Source organism: Mus caroli, chromosome 4 (genome assembly GCF_900094665.2).
Source record: "Mus caroli chromosome 4, CAROLI_EIJ_v1.1, whole genome shotgun sequence".
Taxonomy (NCBI): Eukaryota; Metazoa; Chordata; class Mammalia; order Rodentia; family Muridae; genus Mus; species Mus caroli.
Window position 1 is genome coordinate 112571712 of NC_034573.1, and position 20384 is coordinate 112592095.

Consider the following 20384-nt stretch of genomic DNA (forward strand, 5'->3'; position numbering starts at 1 on the left):
TTTTGGGATAGCATTTGAAATGTAAATGAAGAAAATATCTAATAATTTTTTTTAATTTTTGTTATACATAAGTACACTGTAGTTATCTTCAGACGCACCAGAAGAGGGCATCAGATCTTATTATGGGTGGTTGAGCTCAAAGATACAGCTTTTGTTTCAGCAACCACTGGAAGGGTCTGCATGGGCATCTAGTGTCACAAATGGAACAATCCTTACGTTTAATTTTAATTAGAACTGTATATAACAGGATCTCCTCGTGTAGCTCTGGCTGACCTGGAACTCGAAGTGAAGATCAGGCAGGCCTCGGTTTTACAGAGACCATCCTATCTCTGACTCCTTTGTGATGGGGAAATGCTTTCCTAAACTAGCTCTCTATAGGCACTGGATACCACAATGGGCTTAGAACAATTCTTTACAAATAAAAGTAGGCACATTCTGCTACTCATTTCCTCACAAGTTCCTAGTCCAATTCCAAGTCTGACACAAGTCTTAAAAGCCCGAGTATATGTGTCTACCCTCTTTTCCCTTGCTCCCTCTGGACCTACACTGATCTACACACTGATAACACCAAGTTTAGGGCCTTTGCATCTGCTGTTCCTTTGACCACACATCCATATGGCATCTTTCCTCGTCCACTTCAGTTGTCACTCTTAGGTGAATCCTGCCCTAACCTTGCTCTGTAGAAGCACAAGCACACCTCAGGCTCTATCTCCTTCTAGGCTTTATGCCTGTTTTCACTGCACCCATGGCCATTTGACAAGTTTCCCGTATTTCTTTATAATATGTTTCCCCCACTGGAAAACAAGTTCCAGAAGGATGAAGAATGCTTCATGCTCAGGTATAGCAGCTGCTCTGTGGTAACTGAGTGAAGGACATGCAGGTGCCTAGTAGATCTCTATTCAGTTGTGAAGGAATGAAAGCCTGAGTATACTTCCCAGCTCTGCAGGGACAGGCTGGTCTGACTGTGAGATGTTCCAGGCTGATACCACAGCTGCTAGAATTTTAACAAAGATAGCATGACCCCTGCAGTACACAGTTCTCCCTGAGTGCTCACCAGAAACACCTGATTACATTCCCAACAGTGCAGAGCAGACTCCAAATCCCAAATCCTGTCCCTTCCATCTTTGGCTTTGCAGACGTGAATCCTCAACAAAAGGAAGAAGATCACCTGCCCTGTGACCATCTACCCTTCACTTACCCATCTCACTCCAGAACACCAGAGGTATGGGCTCTGATTTTGACTCAAGGTCCGAAAGCTCTGGATTCTGGGCATCACAGCACCAGGACAGAAGACAGACAGACAGGACCCACAGGGAGCAAGGTAACATCATCTTAGCTCAGTGATACCAACAATTGCTTGTGTCCCTGGCTGGCAATCAGGGTGCCTTGCAGGGACACAGGTGACCACGCCCCTGCAGGGCGGGTGCCATGAGCATTCCCCACAGCAAAACCAATTTGACAGGTATTTATTTTGTGCTTACAACAGACCAGAAGCTGCTCTTCTGTCCTTTAGGGACTCTTATACAATGCTTCCATTCTATATATAAAGACATCAATGTGACTATTTTAGGATCCTCAAGGAAATGAACTGTGCCCCTTTCTCTCAGCTGTGTCTTAGCAGAGAAGAGCTGTCTGAATGATTTTAGATCCTACTTAGTTTGTACCCCCTCCAAACAGAAGAACTAAAATTTTGCCCCAGCACCCATGTCCCTTTCATCCAAGGTAATCCTTACCACAAGGGATGCTACATTGGCATCATTTGAAATCTTCCTTAAAAACAGCTCCTGGAACTCTACTCCAAAGAAGCATATGTCCCTCATTCCCCTTCATACCTGGTATGGCCTTGGTGGGGACAGAGTGACAAGGTTCTGCCCCCTAGACAGGGCCCAAGTGTGAGCCTCCATGAGTGTTGATGGCTGCTGTGGGCAAAAGGTTTGTTTGTGTAAGAATGTACATATTTTCTGAACCCACTAGCAGTGGAGGACTCTTTCCTCCTGAGGAATGGCCTCCCTATTAATGTTAATGACTTTGCAATAATAGAAACAGCAGGAGTTGAGGGTGTGGCTCTGTCTCAGCAAAATGGTAAATGCTGGGATCTTCAGGACAGCCCTTAAGGCTGTGGGAAAAAAACTCTAAAAACATGAGTTTGAAAATATATAACTCCTCAACTATGCAAAAAATAAGGATGCAATATGAGTTTTATGAGGGGCTTCACAAATCTAAAGGAACAAAAGCAGCTGCACTATGAGGCAACTTATTAGAAAATTACTAAGGAAGGAGATAAATGTAGGGAGTGATGACCACATGAGATCCCACCCAGCTAAATTTTTTTTGTTTATGTTTACAAAGGCAGATAGATTCCTGAGTTTAGGATCAGCATAGGACAAAGCAAGGTTAGGCTCAGGCATGGTGGAAATGTTAATTTCAGGGCAGAGTCCCACCCAACTAGCTTATTGTTTGTGCTTAACAAAGGCGGACACATCTCTGAATTCTTTTGTAACATTAAGAAAAATAATGTATGCTTGTTGTCTTCTAAGAATCATAGGGCTGAGATTATGGGACATTGATTCATAAGATAGTCAAAAGGAAAACCTGAAGTAAATGGCTGGATTGATATGTAAAGTAAAAGACTAGACCTGTGTTCTGCAGAAGATGGGCTATCCAGAGAATTTTTAGGATAAAAAGAGAGAACTGCTTGGAGGAGGAGGAGGAGGAGGAGGAGGAGGAGAGAGAGAGAGAGAGAGAGAGAGAGAGAGAGAGAGAGAGAGAGAGAGAGAGAGAAGCATGACATGGACAGAGAGACCTTTTAGACTAGTAAGCAAGCAGAATATAGACAGAAAAATCTCCGGAGAGTAAGCATAACATAGAAAGAAACAGACTGGAAAAGCTGTATTAAGCAGAACACAGGTTATCAGCTTGGATCCATGATTTGACTTTGAGTCATTCTTTTTGTTTCTCCCAGACACCCTTTCTCTCAGAACCCCTCTCCAAGCCAAGGTTAGTCCCTGGCACAGACCTATAGGACCTAGGTTTCACAGATTCTAGAAACATCAGATGTTCAAAATGGGACTAAATGATCCCCAACATGAGTCCTAACCTCAACACTTTTTCCTTTCTTCTCTCCCTTCCCCCTCCTCTCCCCTTTCCCCCTCCCCCTTCTAGTCCTGGATGACCTGAAACTAGACAGGCTTATCTTAACACCTCAAACTCACAGAGATCCATCTGCCTCAGCCTCCTGAGTACTTGGATCACTACCACACCTAGCTTCTAAACTTACACTTTAAAACCCTTATACTCCTCAGCCTAAGAACTGGAATCCTTATCTTTACTTTACGCTGACTCTATGTATTCTCCCCAGAGCTGGAAACCATTTCCTTTGTCCACCTACCTCGGACTAACAACCCACTGCACCAGCCAGCACCTCTTCATAGACTCCACCAGCTAGAATACCCACCACCCATGTACTGGGTAATGTTAGGGTCCAGGAATAGCCACACAAACCATTCAAACACCAATCCCAATCAGGTATAAATGGTTATTGAGAGCATAGTCCAAATCTGATTAATCAGGGATACAGTCCAGAGTTGGGATTCAAGAAGGCTGGAGGATCTCCAAAGTTCATGAGGCTCTGTGACAAAGTACAACAAAAATTTGATTTTGCATGGCAAGGAACAATAGGTCAAGTTAAGGTTACTAGCTACAAAATGAAGGTTGAGAGAATATGGCAGAGCTATTGTAAGTTTTAATATTTAACATTCACCCCTTGAGTTGCATACAGGGTTAAATCATTGACTCCACAGTGTCCACCCTGAGCAGAGGATCATATTGCATCTTAAGAACCATGAGCTGTGCAGTGGAAATTCTTTTCTTGACAAAGGAAACCAAGGAGTAAATAATGCAGGGCCTAAAGCTTAGAATCAGCAAAAATAAGCACAGGGTACCAAAAGTGAAGTTAACCGAGGGAACCAATTAAAAGGGGTTTTATATCAGCTCATTGACTGCTTTCACTGTTGTTCCCTATGGAAGAGGTTACTTTCTAATTCCAGGTATCCCTGATCACCCCAGAGTGATTGATATAAAAATAATATTGTTCTCCAGGGTCATATATAATCCTCCTTCCTTTAAGAAAAGTACATTTAGAGCCCTTCGATTCTGTAGGACAACTTCAGCAAAGGAGTCTACTTGATTCTCTAGGAAGGAGGTGGCTGAGTGAAACTGGGTTAAGCTTTTTATCAACTTCTTCATTGAGGTATTTTTATATTGCTGATGTCCCATCACTAGAGCTACTATACCAAGCACAGCAGAGCCTGCTATCCCCAATCCTTCTAGTGCTGGTAACAGAGTAGTGGCTGCCCACTGTTTGGCAGGAGACTTGTGTGAATGCATCCTGCAATACCTTCATAATATGAAAGCTGGGGTAGAATATGTACCAATGTGCACAATTCAGGGGTTTCCTCAATGATAAAATAGCTAACAGAGAGACAAGGTGTAGGTCCTGAAGTACAGACAAACCAAAACCCTCCTGGTGCAGCCAGAAGGCTTTTCTCTTTCAGCCTAATGGTATTAGAGGCATGTATCAAATGCATATTGGAATCGTGACATATTTGAGAATAAGGTGAAGTAGGTAAGTAATATCTATTTGACCTAAAACAAGTTCCAGTTCCCCGTATCTCCCCTCAAGGGGAAGGAAATATCCCAAGGCCATGATATGCTATCATTGAGGGTAATCAGCTTGAGGGTCTGGAAAGGCTTGGTATCTATTGCTGCTATGCCTATATAGTAAGAGGCTTAGGGTCTAGGCAGAGCCAACAGTCCTCTGTCATATTGGGCTAGGTGCTGTTTAAGAACTTGAAGGTAGCCAAAATAGTGTCTATTAACAGGGACTGAGGTGACAAATGGAGTCTGGGAAGTCCTAGGGAAGGGGTCATGGAAGATAAATTTGTGGTTCCTAATCCAGGGGGTGCAAAGGAACCCTGGTTGGGAAGGAGAGCCTTGGGAATGTCCACCAAAGGGCCTATGGATTTAGAGAGATAGGCTTTGGTTAACCTTTGAATGGAGAACATGGTTCCTGGATCTTGGCCCATAAGGTATGCTCTAAGTCACCAGTGTCCTAGTAGGTCAAGGTATCCTAGTAGGCATAAGGGGGTAACTGGTTCCATTTAAGGTGATAGGAACTGAGTTGCAAGTACAGGGTACCTTACAACTAAGATTTCTTTCAAATTTTATGTCTAAGTACTCATCAGCAATATCAGGTTCCCAGTGTTAAGCTCAAGTAATGCAAGACCAATAAGGACAATAGAACTCTTCTTCATCTTCACAGTTAATGTTGTGGTTTGAATATGTTTGGCCCAGGGAGAAGCACTATTAGGAGGTGTGGCTTTGTTGGAATAGGTGTAGCCTTGTTGGAAGACATGTGTCACTGTGGGGGTGGGCAATGAGAACCTCCTCCTAACCACATGGGAGCCAGTCTTCTAGTGGCCTTCAAATGAAGATTTAGAACTTTCAGCTCCTCCTGCACCAAGCCTTCCTGGACACTGCCATACTTCCACTTTGATAATAATGGACTGAACCTCTGAACCTGTAAACCAGCCCAATTAAGTATTGTCCTTATAAGAGTTGCCTTGGTTGTGGTGTCTCTTCACAGCAATGCAAACCCTAACTAAGGCAGTAGGCTACCTCGGCTACCTCAGCTCCCTCAGACAGTCAGACATAATATTGATCGTCCCCACAAGATTTTTCCTCCTCAATGTTTCTAAGTTAGCACCCAGTGGTGAGTCTAGACCCTAGCATCCCAAGACCTGGTTATAAATGACATTTTAATCTGGGGAGGCTTGTGGGAAAAGCAGTGATCAAACTCAGCAATAATTCTGTGTCTTAAAGTCTCTATAGCCATGTCCTTGGCCTATAGTTTCCTGGTTTTATAGGCCCTATGTTTTGGAATAACATCATATTTAACAAGCAAGAAAAGAGGATCAAGGGAAACAGCAATCAACCTTATCTTTAGTGGGTACTCTTAGTGTGTCCTGGTGATCCATTACCAATCTGAGTCCTGGTGTTTTCAGGGGGTGAACTTCAGCTGGGAGTGGTGGATCCAAGTTCGGGTCCCATCAACCTTTACAGCTGTGAATGTGATCAGGATTACAATGTAAGGTCTCTTCCATTGAGGGGTTAAAAATTGCCTCTGTTATCTCTTGACCGGACCAGGTCACCAGGTGAGAACCAACGGGGGTTGACGGATAACAGTTCGTGCAAATATTGAACATAGGAGTAGAGACCTATCTAGACTTTCTGGAGTATCTGGATTGACTTAAGAATAGGATGATCAGAGATATCTGCTAATAGGTATGTTCTAGTATTTGGGAGGATTAGAAGAGGTCTTCCAAACATTATCTAATAAGGGGTCACTCCCTTTATGTAGGAGGTGCTCCTGACTTGTAGGAGCACAAAGGGAAAGGGATACCCAGTCATCGCCAGTTTTTAGGACTAATTTTGTTAGGGTCTCCTTTAAGGTCTGATTCATCCTTTCTACCTGTTCTGAACTCTGAGGCTTATATTCACAATGCAGCTTCCAATTTATCCCCATGCATGTGCTGACTGACCCTGCAAGACAAAGACTGAACCATTATCCCATCCCAGAGCTGTTGGGGTCCCGAACCCTAGAATTATTTCTTCTATAAGTTTTTTACATACTGTTTGGGCTGTTTCTTTCTTGGTTGGGAATACCTCTGTCCATATTGAAAAAGAATCAACAAATATTAAGAGGTATTTATAACAGAATTTTTCTGGTTTTACCTCTGTGAAGTTCATCTCCCAGAAGACACCTGATGCAGTTCCTCTTTCTCTTTTGGCTTGTGTCCTTTTCAGGGATGAGCTGGTCATCTAACAAGCATGACACCCAGTAATATTTTGCAGTTCTTTAGGCAAATCTGGAACATAAAACTTGGGGGTAATCAATACTTTTATCTTATTTATCCCCAAGTGGATGGTCTCATGGAGTTGCATGATTAAGATTCTTCCTAAGTCCTTTGTTATGATTCCTCCTCAGTCTTCCTCATGTCTTTATCTATCTTCAAAGTAGGCTTTGGGTAGAAATTTATTAGACCTTATCATCTTCCTGAGAATAAGTCAGAACTTTGGGCAAGACTGGGTCAAACAAGGATATCAGAAGGAGTATGGGTGCTGTTTGTTTTGTTGCTTCCTTAGCTTCCGTGCCTGGTCTATGGTCCCCTGAGGCTTCTGGTGACTGGCCCTTTTGGTGTCTAGTCAGTGTATAATGGCCATCTTCTTAGGCAACCATTGTGTTGTCAAGAGGTTTAGGATCACTTACTTGCTTTTAATAGTCATTTCTTCTGCTGTTAACAGTCCTCTTTCAAGAGATATAGCTCCGTAGACATATGCAGTAACAAATGCATATCAGCTCTCAGTGTAAACATTGACCACTTTGTCTTTGCCCAGGTTGAGTGCTTTTGTGAGAGCTATCAGCTCTTCCTTCTGGGCCAATATCCCACTCAGGAGGAGAGATGCTCACAATGTCTGATTCAAGTCCATCACTGCCTTGTTCTGCTTCCCTCAGTGTACATGGTGAAGTCTACATTGGCCAAGAATGGTCAATCAGGTCCAGCCAAATCTCACAGACATCCTGCAGGATCTCCAAGCAGTCGTGAGTTGGTGGATTGTCCAAGTCTGGGTTAGATACCAGGGTGGCAGGTTTTAGAGATAAGCTGGGATTTAAGACCACTTGAGGATGGTTCAATAACAATGCTTGACAGTGTGAGAACCAAGCATTTTAAGTCCACCAGTCAGGTAGGCTCTTGAGAAGCCCTTCTATAACATGGGTGTAGTGACTGTAAGGGATTGTCACAAAGTCATTCCTAACCAACAGGATGTGGGCTGCTATGATTCTAGGACAACTTGGCCAACCCTCTGCACAGAATCCAGTTTCTTAGACAAATAGGCTACTGGACATCGACAGAGACCCAAATTTTGTGTCAAGACCCCTTTGGCAACACATCTGTACCCATCCACAAACAAATGGAGAGATTTAGTCATATCAGGAAATTCTAAAACTGGCAGACAAAAAGGTTAATTTTAAACCATTTAAGGCTTTTTCAGCTTCCCTAGTCCATTCAAGGTATGGCCTGTCCATACTCTCATAGGTCTTGGGGGAGAACCTCATCAAAGATGGTGAGCAACTTCTTGAATACTTGTAGCAGTCTTATCTAGATTAGCTGCCCATTGAACCCGTTTTCCAGATCTTGCCACTCAAAGGCAAAGAGTGACTGGCTATTCTTATCTAGAATAACTACTAAAGAGGGTATCTTTCAAACCTAAGACTGTAAATTTGTCTGTTTGGTGGTAAGGAACTCAGAAGTGTATATGGGTTCTGGATGATTGGTGAATGTCTTCCATCCTCTTATTCACCTCCCTCAGATCTTGATTGGTCTATGGTCTTTTCCTCTGGCTTTTTAACTGGTAACAAAAGTGTGTTCCAGGGAGAATGACAAAGAACTAGGATTCCATGCTCTTGAAGTCGATTAATATGGGGCCTGACATCCTGATGAGCTTCTTGTGACAGAGGGTACTGCCTTATTCTAACAGGGATAGATTTATGACTAAATCTCTCCATTTGTTTGTGGATGGGTACAGATGTGTTGCCAAAGGGGTCTTGACACAAAATTTGGGTCTCTGGCAATGTCCAGTAGCCTATTTGTCTAAGAAACTGGATTCTGTGCAGAGGGTTGGCCAAGTTGTCCTAGAATCATAGCAGCCCACATCCTTTTAGATCTACCATAACCAGGGTAGGTGAGAAGCAAGGCCAGAGGTGTTATTTTCAGCCCATACTTGAGATATCTGGGCAATATGCCTTTTCAGGAGGGATGGTAGAGAGTCAGGTTTCTTTTTCCTTAGCTACAGGAGATATACATCCATCCTCCAAAAAGAAAACATAGACCAAAGCTGGGTTTGCCTGGACCACTATCTTACCTCCGGGTTAGAAGTGAATTTGAGCTGCAGTTTTAGTCAGGAAGTTCCTTCCTAACAGGGGTTAAGGGCATTCAGGAATCACCAGGAAAGAGTGAGTACTAGTCTTTTTGCCCAAGTCCCCATACCACTTGGTAGTACAGGCATAGGGCTTGGCTCCTGTAGCACCTTAACTAGGGTAATTTGGGTCATCATGGGTCCCGGTGGCCTCTGAAAATGGTGAGCTCCTATATCCACCAGAAAAATATAGACTAGGAATAGAAATTAGAATTGTCTAGCAACTGGGGAAGATAAGAAATCACAAGACCAAAGGGAAATTCCATTTTAAAGATCAGGCATGTGTACATATCTGGAGGCCATTTGATCTGTGACAGGCAGGTTCAAGTCTTAGGACTCTGATTCCCTGAAGCTTAAGTGAACTTTAGTTTTTTGGTTTTTTTTTTGTTGTTGTTGTTGTTTTTTTCTGCTGCAGAGAAGTGGCAAATGTCTCCTGACAATCCTTTACAGACCTTGAAAGGACAATGCTCAATTGTCCAAGAACATCGTAGTAATTTTCAAATCTTCCCTCAGCCTTCTTCCAGGTTGCTAAATTTATTATACCTTCCTCAGGAAACCAAGGACAAACCTTTTCTATAAAATGTTAAAATTATGTAATTGTTGTTGCCCTTCTTTAGGGAAGCATGGGGGGGGGTGTGTGGAGACAGGGTTTCTCTGTATAGCCCTAGCTGTCCTGGAACTCACTTTGTACACCAGGCTGGCCTCTAACTCAGAAATCCGCCTGCCTCTGCCTCCCGAGTCCTGGGATTAAAGGCGTGCGCCACCACTGCCCAGCAGGAGCATATTCTTAAGCATTTCTACAAAAAGCATACCACTGTTTCCATTTTCTATATTTAATTTCTCTTCTTTGTTCCTTTTTTTTTTTTTTTTTTTTATTTCTCTCTCTCTCTCTCTCTCTCTCTCTCTCTCTCTCTCTCTCTCTCTCTCTCTCTCTCTCAACTTTTACTTTTTCCAAGCTCCCTTACTTTTTCTGAGTTCCTGTCTCTGTATTTTCCTATGTCTATTACTCCCAAGAATTTTTCACCACACTTTTACCTTGTCCAAGTGCTTGCTTTTTCCACAATGTCCAAAACTTAATGCCCTCATCACAGAGCTCCACCTTTCAAGCACCACCTACACCAGAGCCTGCTGGCACAGGCTCAAACAGCTTCTGAAGGGGGAGTGAGGATTAATGATAGGAAAGGCCAAAAAGAAGATGCAAGAGATACATATAGAATTGGAAGAACTGCAGATCAATACCACATCAGCCTCAAGTTTATTTTTCTTAGCCTTTTTATATGACACATTACCATGGGAAGCAAAGCCACAAGCTAACAGAAACAATTCTTGAAATACACACATAAAACATCTGTTCTCATCCAAAAGCCTTCCTGTTCCTGCCACCAAGGTCAATAGGACCTTCAGCCCCTCGACTTAAGCCTCAAATGCACATCCTCTTGTCCATCCATCTGCCAGCAGACCCTGGCCAACCTTGACTCTGCCTGGCAAGTCTCTCTCTCTCTCTCTCTCTCTCTCTCTCTCTCTCTCTCTCTCCCTTTCCTCTGCTTCAGAGAAGCAGCAAATGGGTCCTGACAATCCTTGACAGATCTTGAAAGGGTAATACTTGATTTCATAAGAAAAAACAAAAAGCTCAGGATAGTTAGAACAATCCTTTAACAATAAAATAACTTCCTGAAGTATCACCATCCCTGATTTCAAACTATACTACGGAGCTTTTATAGTAAAGCCCATATGCTAGTGGCATTAAAAACAAACATGTTGATCAAATGAATCAAATTGAAGACCCAGACATAAATCCACACACCTATGAACACCCAATTTTTTTTATAAAGAAGTCAGAAATAAGGAATGAAAACAAAAAAGAATCTTTAACAAATGGCGTTGGTCTAACTGGATGCCTGCGTGTAGAAGAATGTGAATAGATCCATATTTATCACTCTACATAAAGCGTAAGTCCAAGTGGATCAAAGACCTCAGTGTAAAAACAGATACGCTGAACTGAATAGAAGAGAAAGTAGGGAACAGCCTTGAGCTCGTTGGTACAGTAAACAACTTTCTGAAGACAGGGGTTAGTGCACCCCCAACATACATATGCAGGCACTAATATCAATAATTAATCAATGCAACCTCATGAAATGGAAAAGCTTCTGTAACTTCCACAAAGGACACTGTCAAGGGGACAAAACAGCAGCCTACAGAATGGGAAAAGATGTTTACCAACTCTACGTTCAATAGAGGGCTAATGTCCAAAATATATAAAGAACTCAAGAAACTAGGCATCAACAAACTAAACAATCCAGTCAAAAAATGAGGTACAAAGCTAAACAGAGAGTTCTCAATAAAGGAGTGTCAAATGGCTGAGAAACACTTAAAGAAGTGTTCAACATCCTTAGCTGTTGGGGGTCCAAAAAAAAAAAAAAAACCAACAACCCAAATAGTCACAAGAGTCCAGCAAAGCAAGATCTTTATTTGAATTAGGCACAAAAACTGACCAGTCAAGGAAAACAGCACAGATACTGGAGCTGACTGTATCTTCAGATGTTCATCTTATTATTTAAGCAGATGAGAAATTTTTTTAATTTTATTTTTATTTTTAAAACTCCATATTCCATTACCCCCCCATCCATCCTCTGTCTGCCCCATATCCCAGACCTCCTCCCCAGCACACCCCGTTTCCACGTGGATGTCCCCACCCCCAACCTCATCTGACTTCTAAGCTCCCTGGGGCCTCCAGTCTCTTGAGGGTTAGGTGGATCATCTCTGAATGAACACAAACCCAGAAGTTCTCTACTGTATGTGTGTTGGGGGCCTCATATCAGCTGGTGTATGCTGTCTGTTTGGTGGTCCAGTGTTTGAAAGATCTTAGGGGTTCAGATTAATTAAGACTGCTGGTTCTCCTATAGGGTGACCCTTTTCCTCAGCTTCTTTCAGCCTTCCCTAATTCAACAACAGGAGTCAGCTACTTCTGTCCACTGGTTGGGTGCAAATATCTGCATCTGACTCTCTCAGCTGCTTGTTGGATCTTTCAGAGGGCAGTCATGATAGATCCCTTTATGTGAGCTCTTCATAGCCTCAGTAATAGACCCTCCCCTTGACCTGGATCCCACTTTGGGCCTGTCCCTGGACCTTCTTTTCCTCAAGCTCTTCTCCATTTCCATCCCTGTAATTCTTTCAGAGAGGAACAATTATGGGTCAAAGGTGTGACTATAGGATGGCAACCCCATCCTGCACTTGATGCCCTATCTTCTTGCTGGAGGTGGGCTCTATCAAGTTCCCTCTCCCTACTGTCAGGCGGGGCATTTCATCTAAGGTCTCTCCCTTTGAGTCCTGGGAGTCTCTCACCTCCCAGGTCTCTGGTGCATTCTGGGGGGTCCCCCCAACATCCTATTTTCTGAGGTTGCCTATTTACATTCTTTCTGATGGCCCTCAGGGCTTCAGTCCTTTTCCCTCACCCAATACCAGATCAAGTTTCCCTCCCTCCCCACCCCTCCCCACCCCTCCCCACCCCTCCCCCCATCCACTTCCCGTCCCAGGTCCTTCCCTCCCTCCCCACTTGTGATTACTTTCTTCTCCCTCCCAAGTGGGACTGAGGTATCCTCACTTGGGCACTTCAGCTTGTGAAGCTTTTTGAATTCTGTGAACTGTGTCTTGGGTATTCTGTATGTTTTGGGAGGGTTTGGGGGGAGTTGTTTTTTGTTTTGTTGTTTTGTTTTGTTTTGGGGTTTTTTTTAGCTAATATCCACTTATTAGTGAGTACATACCATGCATTTACTTTTGGGTCTAAGTTATCTCATTCAGGATATTTTCTAGTTCTATCCATTTGCCTACAAAACTCAGAATGTTCTCATTCTTAATAGCTGAGTAGTATTCCATTGTGTAAATGAATCACATTTTCTGAATCCATTCTTCTGTCATGGGACATCTGGGTTGTTTCCACCTTCTGGCTATTACAAATAAGGCTGCTATGAACATAGTGGAACATGTGCCCCTGTGTCATGGTGGGGCATCTTTTGGGTATATTCCCAAGAGTGGTATAGCTGGATCTTCAGATAGATCTATTTCCAATTTTCTGAGAAGCCTCCAGATTGATTTCCAGAGTATTTGTACCAGTTTGCAACCCCACCAGCAGTAGAGGAGTGTTCCTCTTTCTCCACATCCTCTCCAACATGTGTTGTCACCTGAGGTTTTGATCTTAGCCATTATGGCTGGTGTGAGGTGGAATCTCAGGGTTGTTTTGATTTGCATTTCTCTGATCGCTAAGGACTTTGAACATTTCTTTAGGTGCTTCTCAGCAATTTGAGATTCCTCAGTTGTGAATTCTTGGTTTAGATCTATCCTGCATTTCTTGATTAGGTTGTTTGGTTTTTGTTTTGTTTTGTTTTTTTTCATGATTAACTTCTTGAGTTCTTTATATATCTTGGATATTTGCCCTCTATCAGATGTGGGGTTAATGAAGATTATTTTTCCCAATTTGTAGGTTGCCAATTTGTCTTATTGACTATGTCCTTTGTCTTTCAGAAGCTTTCCAGTTTCATGAGGTCCCATTTATCAATTGTTGATCTTAGAACATGAGCCACTGGAGTTCTGTTTAGGAAATTTCCCCCTGTGCCAATGAGTTCAAGGCTCTTTTCCACTTTCTCTTCTATTAAATTCAGTGTATCTGGTTTTATGTTAAGGTCCTTGATCCATTTGGACTTGAGCTTTGTACAAGGTGACAAATATGGGTCTATTTTCATTCTTCTACATACTGACAGCCAGTTAGACCAGCACCATTTATTAAAGATGAATTCTTTTTTCCATTGTATATTTTTGGCATCTTTGTCAAAGATCAAGTGACCATAGTGTGAGGTTTTATTTCTGGGTCCTCAATTCTATTCCATTGATCAACATGTCTGTCTCTGTACCAATACCATGCAGTTTTTATCACTATTGCTCTGTAGTAAAGCTTGAGTTCAGGGATAGTGTTTCCCGCAGCTATTCTTTTATTATTAAGAATTATTTTTGCTATTCCTGGTTTTTTGCCTTTCCAGATGAATTTGAGAATTGCTCTTCCCATGTCTTTGAAGAATTGTGTTGGGATTTTGATGGGGATTGCATTGAATCTATAGATTGCCTTTGGTAGGATGTCCATTTTTACTATGTTAATTCTGCCAATCCATGAACATGGGAGATCTCTCTATTTTCTGAGATCTTTTTCAATTTCTTTCTTGAGAGAGTTGAAGTTATTGTCAGCCAGGTCTTTCACTTGTTTGGTTAGAGTTATCCCAAGATATTTATACTATTTGTGGCTATTGTGAAGAGAATTGTTTCCCTAATTTTTTTCTCAGCCCATTTATCCTTTCTATAAAGGACGGCTACTGATTTGTTTTATTGTACTCAATCCACTAGCAATTGATCAGAGCCATAAAATAGACTCAGAAGCTGAACTGCGACCCTGAGTCAGAGTTTAAGCTCGAAATACACAAACATCTGTGCCAAGTTATCCCACCAAACATGATTTAAGAATAGGTGACTTCTTTGGAACATGTCTTTGTGGTACACTTATCCTGTTCCCACTGGCTGGGTTATCCAGCTGTGTTGGTTTGAATATGCTTGGCCCAAAGAGTGGCACTATTAGGAGGTGTGGCCTTGTTGGAGGAAATGTGTCACTGTAGGTGTGGGTTTTGAGACCCTTCACAATTTGTTCCTGGCTTCTTTTGGATGAAGATGTAAAACTCTCAGATCCTCCTGTGACATGCCTGCCTGGACACTGCCATTCCCCTTACCTTATGATACTGGGCTGAACCTCTGAATCCTGTAAGTCAGGATTATAAAGGATTAAAATGATTTCCTTTATAAGTCTTGCGTTGGTCATGGTGTCTGTTCACAGCAATAAAACCCTAACTAAGACAACAGATCTGGAAGGATGATTTGCCTTGCAGTCTCATCTCAGCTTGCCAACTGTGATTTCAGCTACCCACAGTAATGTCTCTTTCTACCAAGCAGGATGTCTGTTATCCAGGGAGGTCTTGGAACTTAAAATGTATTTGACTCCTATTCAAAATGGAAGCTCTATTCAAAACTGGCTTCAGTTTGATTCCATTGTACATAGCCATCAGAGAAATGCAAGTCAAAACTACTCAGATCTCATTTTACACCTGTCAGAATGACCAAGATCAATAACATAAGTGACAGCTTATGCTATCAAGGATGTGGAGCAAGGGGAACACTCCTTCATTGCTGGTAGGTCACAGCCACTATGGAAATCAATACGGTTGTTCCTCAGAAAAAATTGGGAATCAATCTACCTCAAGACCCAGATTTACCTCTCTTAGGCACATACACAAAAGATGTCCCATCCTACCACACTCACACTTGCTTATCTATGTTTATAGAAGCTTTATTCCTAATAGCCAGAAACTGGAAACAACCTAGATGCCCTTCAAACAGAAGAATGGATAAAGAAAATGTGGTATGCTTACACAATGGAGTGTTACTCAGCTGTTAGAGAAAAAAATGACATTATAAAATTTTTAAGCTAATGGATGGAACTAAAACATCCAGAGTGAGGTGACCCAGACCCAGGAAGACAAACATGATTTTGATTCACAAGTGGATATTAGATGTTAAATAAAAAATAATCACACTACAATCCACAGACCCAGAGAGTCTAAGTAACAAGGCTAGGGGGATGCAGGGTTCTCCCTGGGGAGGGAAAATATAATTTGTGGATAGACTTGGTGGGTGGGGACGGAAACAGGAGGGAATCGGGTGAGGAAGTGAGGGACAGAGGAAGGAGTACAGGAAAAGATTACCAGAATCCTGAAACATTTCTAGGAACACAGCAGAAACTTCCTTCACCCATGAAGATGACCCTAGCAAGGACTCCTAGTAATGGAGTATATGAAGCCTGAATCATCCATCTTTGACAACCTAGCAGGCTCCCAGTGGCAGGACCCAGGCACCAATCCAGCCATAAAACCTTCAACCCATACCCGTCCTGCCTGCAAGATCGTGGCTCAAAGCTTGTGAGAGTGGCCAACCAAAGACTGGTATAACCAGGCCCAAACCACAAGAGGGAGACCGTGCCCAACACTGCATGGATTCCAGGAACTGGAAACTGAATGGTTCAGATACGTAGGGTAGAACCAAACACAATTGAAAAGGGAGAGAAAAGTCACTGAAATGATTCCTAATGATGTTCATACACTGGTGCCTAGCCCAATTGACATCAGAGAGGCTCCTTCCAGCAGCTTAAGGGAGCAGATACAGAGACCCACTCAAACATTAGCTGGAGCTCAGGGAAACCTGTAGAAGAGAAGGAAGGATTATAAGAGTCAGAAGGGTTGAGGACTCCAGGAAAACACAGTCCACAGAATCAACTAAGCAGGGCTCATAGGGACTCACAGAGACTGCAGTGGCAATCACAGAGCCTACACTGGGTCTGTGCTAGGTCCTCTGCATACATGCTGTGGTTATTTAACTTGGGTTTTTTTGTTTTTTTTTTTTTTTTTTTGGGGCTCCTAACAGAGGGAGAAAGGATATCAGTGATTCTTTGCCATCTCTTGGGACCCTTTTCCTCCTATGAGTTGCTTCGTCCAGCCTTGATATGGGTGTTTGTGCCTAGTCTTATTGAATCTTGCTATGCTGAGTTCAGCTGGTATCACTGGGAAGCCTGCTCTTTCCTGAAGAGAAATGGAGAGGTAATAGATCTGGGAGAAGGGAAGCTGCCATTGGGATGTATTGTATGAAAGAATACATTTAAAAATAAATGTTTGTTTTCAGGCCAGACTTGATGGTGCATGCCTTTAATTGCAGACTAGGGAGGCAGAGGCTGGCAGATCTCTGTGAGTTTGAAGGCAACCTGACCTACAGAGTGAGTTCCAGGACAGCCAGGGCTGTTACACAGAGAAACACAAATAATTATTATTATTATTATTATTATTATTATTATTATTATTATTATATTTTCTTTTGGGTTTTTTTGGGGGGTGTATTGCCTGCATATATAACTGCACACCATGTGTGTGTGTAGTGCTTGGGAGAGGCTAGATGAAGAAGTTGGGTCTGATGTTGCACTCATGTGGGTGCTGAGAATTGAACCAGGGATATCTGGATCAGAGCTCTTAACTACCAAGGCATCTCTCCAGCCATTGATTTTTGCGGGGTGTTGGTTGGTTAGGTGGGTGGGTAAGTGGTTGGGTGGTTTGGAGGCTGGCCTGGTACAAACTAGCCTCAAACTTACAGAAACCCTATTTTTCTTTCTGTCTCCTCACTACTGAGATTACAAACAGATGGCATCACACTGACCTAAAATTAACTGGTGTGTGTGTGTGTGTGTGTGTGTGTGTGTGTGTGTGTGTGGTGTATGTGCATGTGTGCAAGTGTGCTCTGCTGTTTCCATGCAGAGGCTAGAGGACATCAGGTGTTCCACTCTATCACATTCTACCTAATTCTCTTGAATCTGGAGCAGACTGGTGGCCAGCAAGCCCCAGCAATCTTTCCCCAAAAATAACTGGATTATAGGTGTGTGTAGACCACGTGCAGCTTTTATGTAGATTCTGCAGGTCCTGTGCTAGCTTAGGAATCACTCTTAACTATTTCTTAGTGTATTACTCAGAGGTATTGACTCCATGCTATTGTTTTAAATTTTATTTTTATTATTTTTAGTTATGTGTAGCAGCTGTATGTGTCTGTGTGGAAGTGAGCAAATATGTGTTCAGGTGCCCACAGAAACCAGGGTGTCAGATCCCCTGAAGCTAGAGTGACAGGTGGTTGTGAGCCACCTAACATGGGTACTGGGAACTGAACTATGGTCTCCTGGAAGAGCAGTTGGTGCTCTTAACTGCTGAGACATCTTTTCAGCTCTTGAGTCCACACTGTACAACTGCCACCACCATCCACCTCCAGGGTCCTTCTTGCCAAACTCAAACTCAGTACCAACTTATGCTAACTAGTTTTGGTACAAGCTAGAGACATCTGAGAGGAAACATCAACTGACTATATGCCCCCATCAGATCAGGCTGCAAACAAGCCTGTAGGACATTTTCTTAGTGATTGACATTGGAGGGCCCAGCCACCCTGGGCTGGTGGTCCTGTGTTCGATAACAAAACAGACTGAGCAAGCCATGGAGATCAAACCAGTAAGCAGCACTCATCCATGGTCTCTGCATCAGCTCTTGCCTCCAAGTTCCTGCCCTATTTGAGTTTCTGCCTTCACTTCCTTCAGTGACAATGGAACTATAAGTAAGGTTAACTCTTTCTTCTCCAAGCTGCTTTTGGTCATCACAGCAATAGTCACCCTAACACTCCACTAAACAATGACTCCTTATTCCCTGTAATGGTTAATACTGATTGTCAACTCATCAGAATCTACATTCAGCTAGGAGACAAACATCTTGCCATGCCTGAGATGGATTTTAGACTGAGCATACTGAGGTTGGAAGACTTGCCTTAAATGTCGATGGCACTATTTCATGGGCTGGGGGTAAAGGAGAGAAAAACCTGAGCAACAGCTTTCATCATTCTCTTTGCCTACTGGCTGTGGATGCAATGAAACAACCTGACTCAAGCTCCTGCCACCATGCTTGTCCTGCCATGATGGACTGTACCCTCAAACTGTGAGCCAAGAGGCCAAGTGTGGTAGTGTACACCTTAAATCCCAACACTCAAAAGACAGAGGCAGGAAGATCTCTATGAGTTCAAGCCAGCTGGGTCTACATAGTGAGTTCCAGAGCTATATAGTGAGACTGTCGATAGACAGACAGACAGACAGACAGACAGACAGACAGACTAATTGGAGTCATGAGTCAAAATAAATCCTTCCTCCTTGTTTTTCTCAGGTATTTTTTCAAGCAATGAGAAAAGTAACTGACACCCTCCACCTCTCTGTACTCCCTGGCAATCACCATTCTATCTACTTCCTGTCTTTATAATTTTGATTGCTGTTAAGTACCTCATAGAGATGAAGTGTTAAATTAAATATGAAAGCTGCTACAAATATGTATCTCCAAGTATTTCTTCAATACCTGCCTTTGAGCCCATACCAAGAAGTGCAAGTGTTGAGTCATAGAGTGGTTCTATTTTTAAATTCTTTTCTATTTCATTTTGCATGTATGGGTACATATCTACGTGTAGCTGCATTATCTGTGTGTGCCATGTGGGTGTTTAGTGCCCACAGACGCAATAATAGGGAATTGGATCTCCTGTAACTGAAGTTACAGATGCTTGTGTGCTGACAGGTGGGTACTTAGAATCAAACCTAGGTCCCCTGGAAAAAGAGCCAGTGCTCTTAACCATTGAGCTATTTCTCTAGCCCTGTAATCTTTTTAATTTTGCAGGATAGTACCAGATTGTCTCCTATATTCTCTGTATCTCTTTACATTATTACCAATAATATGCAAGGTTGTAGTTTGTCCACATTCTCAACAACACTTGATTTGGTTTGGTTTGGTTTGGTTTGGTTTGGTTTGGTTTGGTTTGGTTTGGTTTGGGTTAACATTAACCTTTGTAAATACTATGGAATGCATGATTCTGCCTCAGCTCTAAACAAAACTCCAACAAGCATAGGAGATAAGGGGGCTAAAAGAACCTAAAAATTGCATATTTAGTCTTTGACCACAGTTTCTCACAGAAATATTCTCAGGCCTTTATAATTTCTAGACTGATAGAAGTATCTGGCATAGCTCCTAAATCACTCTGATTTTCCTGCAGATAAAAGCATCTTTGAATACAGAAGTGGATGCTCATAGTCATCTATTGGATGGAACACAGGGCCCCCAATGGAGGAGCTAGAGATAATACCCAAGGAGCTAAAGGGGTCTGCAACCCTATAGGTGGAACAACAATATGAACTAACCAGTACCTATCCCGAGCTTTTGGTCCCGCCGGCAAGAACACACTCAGGACAACTGGAATCTTCTGCAGCAAAAGCTTTATTGCTTCTTCAAGAGGGAAGACCCCAACCCCAGAAAATGGAGTCGCTTATATAGCCCTCAGCCATGGTGTTTCAGCACCTGATATGGCGTGTCAGCTCCTGATTTGTTGCTCGGCCATCACCCCACTATTACGCCCCGAGAATGGGCAGTGACTAGGAGTGAGTTCACTCTCGCACCTGCGTACAAGGCTTGTTTACTAGTTAGGCACAGCGGAGGCCAGCACCATCTTATAATGGCGATTGCTCAAGGCACGACTCTACACATCTCCCCCTTTTTATTTTATTAAATTGAGGCTGGACTAGGTCTGTGTAATTATGCCCATCCGCTGTGGCTCCTGTCTTAGGTCATTCCTCCAATGTCACAGCCTTTCCTGTCATAAAGTAACCCTATCACCACCGGGCCCCATGTCTTAGGTTGATCTGTGCATGAGGA